A 7,269-nucleotide genomic window follows, 5' to 3' on the forward strand; every position below is an offset into this window, starting at 1 on the left:
CAGGTCCTGGAGGCCTCCTTGAGGTAAGGAAACATTTGTTCCTTTGTCCCATGGGAAGTCTCCACTGCTCCAATGGATCGACTAGGACCTGCATCTGCTACTGTGCCTTTCCCTTTGGTCTTTTACCTCTTGCAGCAGAAAAAGCTGCTTCAAGGAGTGTGATGGGTAGAAGAGAGGGGTTTAAACCAGGGGTGTCAAACATAAGGCCCAGGGGCCGGATGCAGCCCACAGAAGCTTTTTATCCAGCCCTCAGGCTCTCAGCTGCTGAGCAGTGCTGTTACTGCTAAAAGGGCAGCCCCCACAAAAATTGGGCTTTCCCATATCTTGAATTATGATCAAGATTTGCATGTTTTCTCTTCTGTCATTTGAAGTTAATGAATGCCTAAGTGAGAAAAAGTGCTAATTTTTGGTTATGAGTTGTTTAATGACATCACTTCCGATCCTCAGCAGGCGTCATGAATGCCATTTGGCCCTTGGTATGAAATGAGTTTGACTCCCCTGGTTTAAACTTTTCTTCCCTTTCTTGCTATTGTTCACCTTTCAAAGCGGATTTCCCCTCAGAAAAAGTGTTATCTGGTTACTGTCACACACACTTCATTCATTCATTCATTCATTCATTCATTTTTGAGAAATTATATCCCACCTTTCCCATGCTGAAGCAAATGCCCAAGGTGGCTTACAAGTTCAACATTTAAATTTACAATATGTAAAAACAATAAATAGCATTGTTAAAACCATTGAGAGGGCACATATTTGGACCAAAGCATATTTACACACACTGGCATTCCTGGCGGTTTTCCCGCCAAGGCCCACAATCTCATCCGCTGATCCCCCCCCCCCAAACCTGGAAGTAATTATGGAAGATGTCATTGTCACTGCAATTATCTGTGGCACACTCTGCTCCCTCTCTGAAGAAAGGTGGGAGGGGGGAGGAGGAGGGGTGACAGGAGGGTGGGTTCCTAGGGCGGGCGGGGAGCGGGAGGTGAGGACAGGATCCAGTGGTTATGCCAGATCCTGACCCTGTTCCTGGGCAGTAGGGTGTGGCTCTGGGCTGCTCAGATCTGCTCCACCTTGTCAGGTGACGAAGATCTGAATAGACCCACTGGGGCCCTTGCAGCACGACATGGGGTAAGAGGAAAAGTCTTCCCCTTGCCTTGGCCTGTGCTGCTTTTGGTCCCAAACTTGTGCTGGATACAGTGCAGACCCACTGGCCTGCCTGCTTCCAGTGCAAGTTAAGATAGTGCCCTGACTAATATGTGTATAACACATTTTAATCTCTTATCACTGAGATATAGCGTAATTACTATTTGGTGGTTGGCAACCTTCAGTCTCGAAAGACTATGGTATCAGCCTACAGCACCGGGTATTCCCAGGCGGTCTCCCATCCAAGTACTAACCAGGCCTGACCCTGCTTAGCTTCCAAGATCAGATGAGATCCGGCATGTGCAGGGTAACAGTTGCTGTTACTATTACAATCTCCTATTTTATAGAATAAAGGGTAAATTTATTTAAAAAGAGATTGTGGGGGGATCCATGCTTGGGGAGGGGAGAAAGGGAGATTGTGGGTGATCTAGGCTTGGAGGGGGGAGAAAGGGAGATTGTGGGTGATCCATGCTTGGAGGGGGGGGGAAAGGGAGATTGTAGGGGGATCCAGGCTTGGGGGGGGAGAGTAAACATATCACTGTCAGGACTCACGCAGCTCTGCAAGTCTAAAAACAATTGAAAATTCACCTTACAGCGAAAGCCTCTGTTTTATTCTTGACGGGGGGGGGGGGGAAGGCTGCCTTCTGGAGCATTTGTTGCGCTCCACTTTCATCAGATGCAGCTAGCCTTGCACTCTCCTGTGCCCAACTTGACCAGGAACCAAGGCATGTTTGCCTACTCGCACTTGTGACCGTGTGGCTTCCTTTTGCTTTCCATAGGGCTCAATACATTCCTAAGCTTGGAGGGAGGGACTTCCTTCTTGGGTGTTTTTTGGGGTCTGCTTTCATTGGACAGGAACCATTCTGGTGTCATTGGATTCCTCTCAGCCTGCCCTTTCCAATGCACTAAGGCAAGTCTGCCTACTCACGAGTAAACATGCAATATGGCTAAGTTTCACTTTTCATAAGGCTCCATGCATTTTTTTGTTTCTGGTTTTTTGGCCATAACTTCTGATGGAAAAGAGATATTTCACTCTGGTTTTCTGCATTGCATTCTGCTGGAAATTCCACATCCAATGGTCTGTGGCATGATGGGGTTAGTCCTAACCTTCACGATGTTAGCGATGTTGGGTCATTTGTGGTGTCACCCCTCCAATGGTGGTACCCGGTGCGGACCACCCCCTGCCCCTCGCTAGCTATGCCACTGTGGCCAGGCCACCTGGACAATATTTTCCAATGCCAGGCAAGAAGTCACTCCCATCAATGACCTGAGCCTGGGGAAACACTCACCCTGCATACTTTTTGTCCCGCAGGAACTTCTCCAGTTGGGGAGCAATCAAGCCTCCTGTGTGCTCCTGGAAGGACAGGAAACTTATGCTACACACCTAAAGAGAAGTAAATCTCCTTGGTCTTCCCAGAATACTTGCTTGCTTATTGATTGATTGACTGATTGATTGATTGATTGATTTACAAATTCCTATATCAACTCCTGTTCAGGGAGCAGAAGGCAGTAACTCAAAAACCCTTTGGGAGTGTTCGCATTGCATTTTGATTTTTTTTCCCTTCTTCCCAGAAGCTTCCTCTGTTTTGGGGTTATTTCTTTTCGCAGTACAGGTGTCCCTGCTAAGCGTATTTTTTTTTGTCTCTTCTTGCCATTTGCCAAGGAGCACCAGGCAGGTTATAAGGCTCACCCCCCCCCCACCATCAACTGCAGTATGTGAGCATGTGCTCCATCATGTAGGCTAATGGGGGATAGGATTGGGACAAAACTGACCCTGAGCCAAAATCTCGATTCTTGAGAGGTGTATATTATTGAGATTTTGGCTAAGGGTTGGTTTTGAGGCAAATCAGAACATCATGCTCTCCAATATACTTGCTGATGTTTCTTTTTCCCCTGGCCTAACCTTATTTCACAAAAGACTCCAGCTCCTAGGTTTATCAACTGATCTGATAGGAGGATTACCCATGTCTGCGGCTTACAATCTTATTTGGACCGGACTATTCGATATAGAGAAACAGGATTTGCAAGCTGCAGCCCGTAAGTCTTGTTTGCCTCTATATATTGGTCTTCCATGGCCCTCTGATTTGGGTTCAAGCTATCTATCGTTCATGTGTTCACCTCAGATTCGTAGAGCCTTTACACTGGGTAGGTTTAATATCTTACCTACAAATGTACTAAGAGCAAGATTTAATAGACCATTGGAGAGTCCCCAGTCATGTTCCTGTGACCTGACCTCAAAAGAGTCCTTGACCCATGTACTTTTGTACTGTACCCACTATATTGATTTACGCCATCAATTTCTATATCCATTCCTGGAAAAATTTCATGGTTCAGATACAGACTTGGTTCGGTATTTGTTGGACGGGAGAAATGAGTGCCACCCATCAAATGTAGCAAAATATTTATTTAAGGCACTGTCGAGGCGTAAATTCCTCTGTATTTCTTTGCCTAATCAATGATTGGTGGCTACCTTGAATGTTTAATTTTGTTTTCTTGTTGGATTGTTTATGCCAATAAAGGTGGATGAATGAATGAATGAATGAATGAATGAATGAATGAATGGGGCATAAGCCGCACAAACTCTGTTGGAAAGACCTAAATTCCTTAAGAAGCAAGATTAATCAATAACTCTCCCCACAATATAACTATAATCTGGTAAACAGCTCGAAGTGGAAGCACCTACTGCAGATCTCTTATTTTGTGATAGCAGTTGCAGTAATTATTATTTTGTCTTTGTATACAGATACACTAACATACTTCTAAAGGATCTGATTTTCAAAATATATTATGGGCCCAATCCTATCCACTTTTCCAGTGCTAAAGCAACCATGCCAATGCATGTGTTGCATCCTGTGATGGGGGGGGGTACAGTCATGGAGACCTCCTCAGGGTTTGTTTGTTCCCTTACTTTGGGGCTGCACTGCGGAGGCATCAACACTGGAAAATTGGATCGGATTGGGACCTATCTTTGTTAATAGATTTTTTTCTTAAGATACCAAAGGAGCAGTAACATTTTGTTTGCCGTTTTAATGATGCATACATTTCATGGAGTTCTAATCACTCTTTTCTAGAGGGAGTGATAGTTATGACTAGTGTCTGATTTATGTGAGAGACTATTTGATTAAAACTTTGAATAATCTATGCCAAAGCATTACTATCACATTTGCATGATAATGAAAGTAAAATATTATGTATACTTCTTGAGCAATGCACCTGTCTGTTAAGAGTCCCACTTGAGCTATAGTATGCAAAAGCAAAAAGCCAATATAGGCTCATACTAAAAAGGAGTAAAAGGAGGAGTAAAAGATGAGTAAAAGGATCTTTCTGTATTAAAATGGAATTCTTTGAAGCTTTAATTCTTGGTCATGTTGCACATGTTCTTATATGTGCTTAAAATACTAATTATGAGTAAATACTTAGGTTATAGGGGTTATGTACATATTCATTTGGGCTAAAGGCCATGTGTAAGGTAACCTATACTAAGGATATGCCAATTATATCCTAATTAGGTTTGTACAGAATGTGAAACATAGATATTTGGGACAGGGAGCCATTATTTATTTGATTTTTCTCTGTAAACCACTTTGTGAACTTTTTGTTGAAAAGCAGTATATAAGTACTGCTGTGAATATTAATAATAATAATAATAATAATAATAATAATAATAATAATAATAATAATAATAATATTTTTCAGCCTAAGAAACACCACCTATACACCTGACATGCACATTCAGCTCCTTTCACAATCACAGCCCAGATAGAATTGTTTCCATGAGCATATGCCTAAAGCCATATCTCAATACTTGAATCATTCTCCTTGAGCAGATAGTGGTACCAGGCTGTCTTGTTAAAGAATATTGCCTCTCCCTTTGTTTTGGGTGCACTGTCAACACTGTATGTCAAGGCTGAGGCCATTTCTTTGTTGCTTAAGGTACTTTCTAAAGTACCATGACCACTGATGTTGCTATATAAATAATTATGAGAATATAAACATTTACCTTTTCAGTAGGAGCTTATCCAAATTCATCAATTGCATAAAAAAGGAAATAAATCTGGTTCTGGCTTAATAAAATCAATATTCTAAGTGTGAACCTCATAAACTTTATTCTGAATAGTTCAAAAAGACTGGAATTTCAGGTGAAGTTAGTAAAATGATTAAAATGTACTCTCCAGATGTCAGGAGATGATGAAAGGTTTATTATAAATGTGATGAATGGAGATGATTTGTGCCAGCTATAATAATCCCTGATGTAAACTGGCAGGCCACAATTCCACAGGCTGAAATAAAACCTCAAATATCTTTGACAATGCAAGTGTGATCTTTAAAACAGCAGGGGAAATTGCAGTTTTCATCTCCCCCATGTCCTGGCTCATTGTTGCAACAAAGACATAACACATTTTTTAAAAGATGTGTTTCACAGATATCATTTCCCCCAAGAATGAAATGAGTCACTTCAGTTTTCATAACTACAGTTCAGATACAATATTTTGCATGATCAGTTTATTCATGTAGTAGTTATAAATGAATGGAGACAAATATTCTACTGGCCAAAGGTCTGACCATGCAGTTGTATAGCTCACATGATAATTGGTATCTAAATATGATAATGTTCATACCATTTTATGAAAGGCATAATACAAAACCACCATCAGCAAAAGTGTCTGTTCTGAAACCTCTGTTACTTTACAGTCCATCTAAGGAATGAAATAAATTGATCCTTGTGTTTATTTTGTTCAATGAAATTAAAACATGTTTCTGGTACTAATACTGCTGTACTCTTCTTGAAAATGAATTACTCCCTTTCAGATCTTTCAGCCTTAAAAATGGCCACAAAGTTTTAAATTTCTTCTATTGGCCTAAGATTGGCAGTGATATCTATCGCCAATGATGTCACTGCTGGGCACCTCTAGAGAAGCTCCAGACAAGCTTCAGGAGCTGGGTCCACTTGAAGCTACGATGATCCACAATACTACAATGCCAAGAATACAGTTGCACAGATTAGAATGTTATCTGCTTCTCTGATTTGCTTTTTATTTTTGATGTAGTTTACTGTTTATATATATTCTCTCAGCCTTGCTGGAAGAGGTCACATACTGTTCATTCAAGAGCAGGTGTCCCCTATCCTGCTGTTCTCTCTAGCCTGGAGAGCTTCCTACCACAATTAATGTACATGGCGTAACTTTTTCTATTGCAAATTTGCTGTAATTCCAGGCATTTCTGAACATGGACTCATATTACAGGAGGAAGCAAGAAGCAAATATAAACAAATAATCTCCAAATTGGCACAGGTTTAGGATTGCAGGTAGCCAGAATGCTAATGTACCCTCTTGATCAACTGCCAAAACTGAAGGATGCAAAGCCTCTACCCCAAATCCAACTGAGCTGATTTGGATATCAGTGTACATGCATGTGTTGTTAACAGCACATACTATGCGTTGGGTATAGCACATCGTGTGTTTTCTGATGAAGAAGGATCTCTATGAGAGTTGGACTGTCAAATGGATGGATATCAGTTTTGGCAAGTTCACTGAAAATGACAGGTAGTTAGTTCATGGTTAGGAAAACAGACCCATATGGGTTCTAGACCTAAACATAAATATGTATATTTCTTGAAACAAAATGAGCTTGTGCATGTACATGTGCACACCTCTGCGAATCTGTGCACGCGTGCGTGCGCGCACGCGCGCACACACACACACACACACACACACGACAGACAGCCCAGTCCTACCTAACACTACCGATGCTGATGCAGCAGCACTAACAGGGCACACGCTGCATCCCACAGGGGAGTTTCAGGTCCCAGAAGCCTCCTTGAAGTAAGGGAACATTTGTTTCCTTACCCCAGGGCAAGCTTTTGCTGCCCTGATGGGTCTACTCGAACCTGTACCATCTACTTTGCTGGCACAAGTTTGTGTGGATGTGGTAGGTGGATTGAGGCAGAGGTGGGGGATAGGATATCAGCAGTGTTGCTGCCACCAATATCACCCCCTTCCCAGCCTCAGCACACACAGACTCTGCCCATTCCTCTTGCCACCCTAGCACTGTCATGCCTGCATGAACTCACCACAAAGGAAATACTGTGCAAAAGCACCAGTGTTGTGGAAAGTGTGGGTAACTTAG

At 42.2% G+C, this 7,269-nt stretch overlaps 1 pseudogene; it reads right to left on the reverse strand.

Moving 5' to 3' along the window:
* Window positions 1-1,348: 1,348 nt before the first annotated feature.
* Window positions 1,349-1,468, reverse strand: LOC136655068 (5S ribosomal RNA; annotated as a pseudogene).
* Between the last annotated feature and the right edge of the window lie 5,801 nt (window positions 1,469-7,269).

This window comes from Tiliqua scincoides, chromosome 5 (genome assembly GCF_035046505.1).
Source record: "Tiliqua scincoides isolate rTilSci1 chromosome 5, rTilSci1.hap2, whole genome shotgun sequence".
Taxonomy (NCBI): domain Eukaryota; kingdom Metazoa; phylum Chordata; class Lepidosauria; order Squamata; family Scincidae; genus Tiliqua; species Tiliqua scincoides.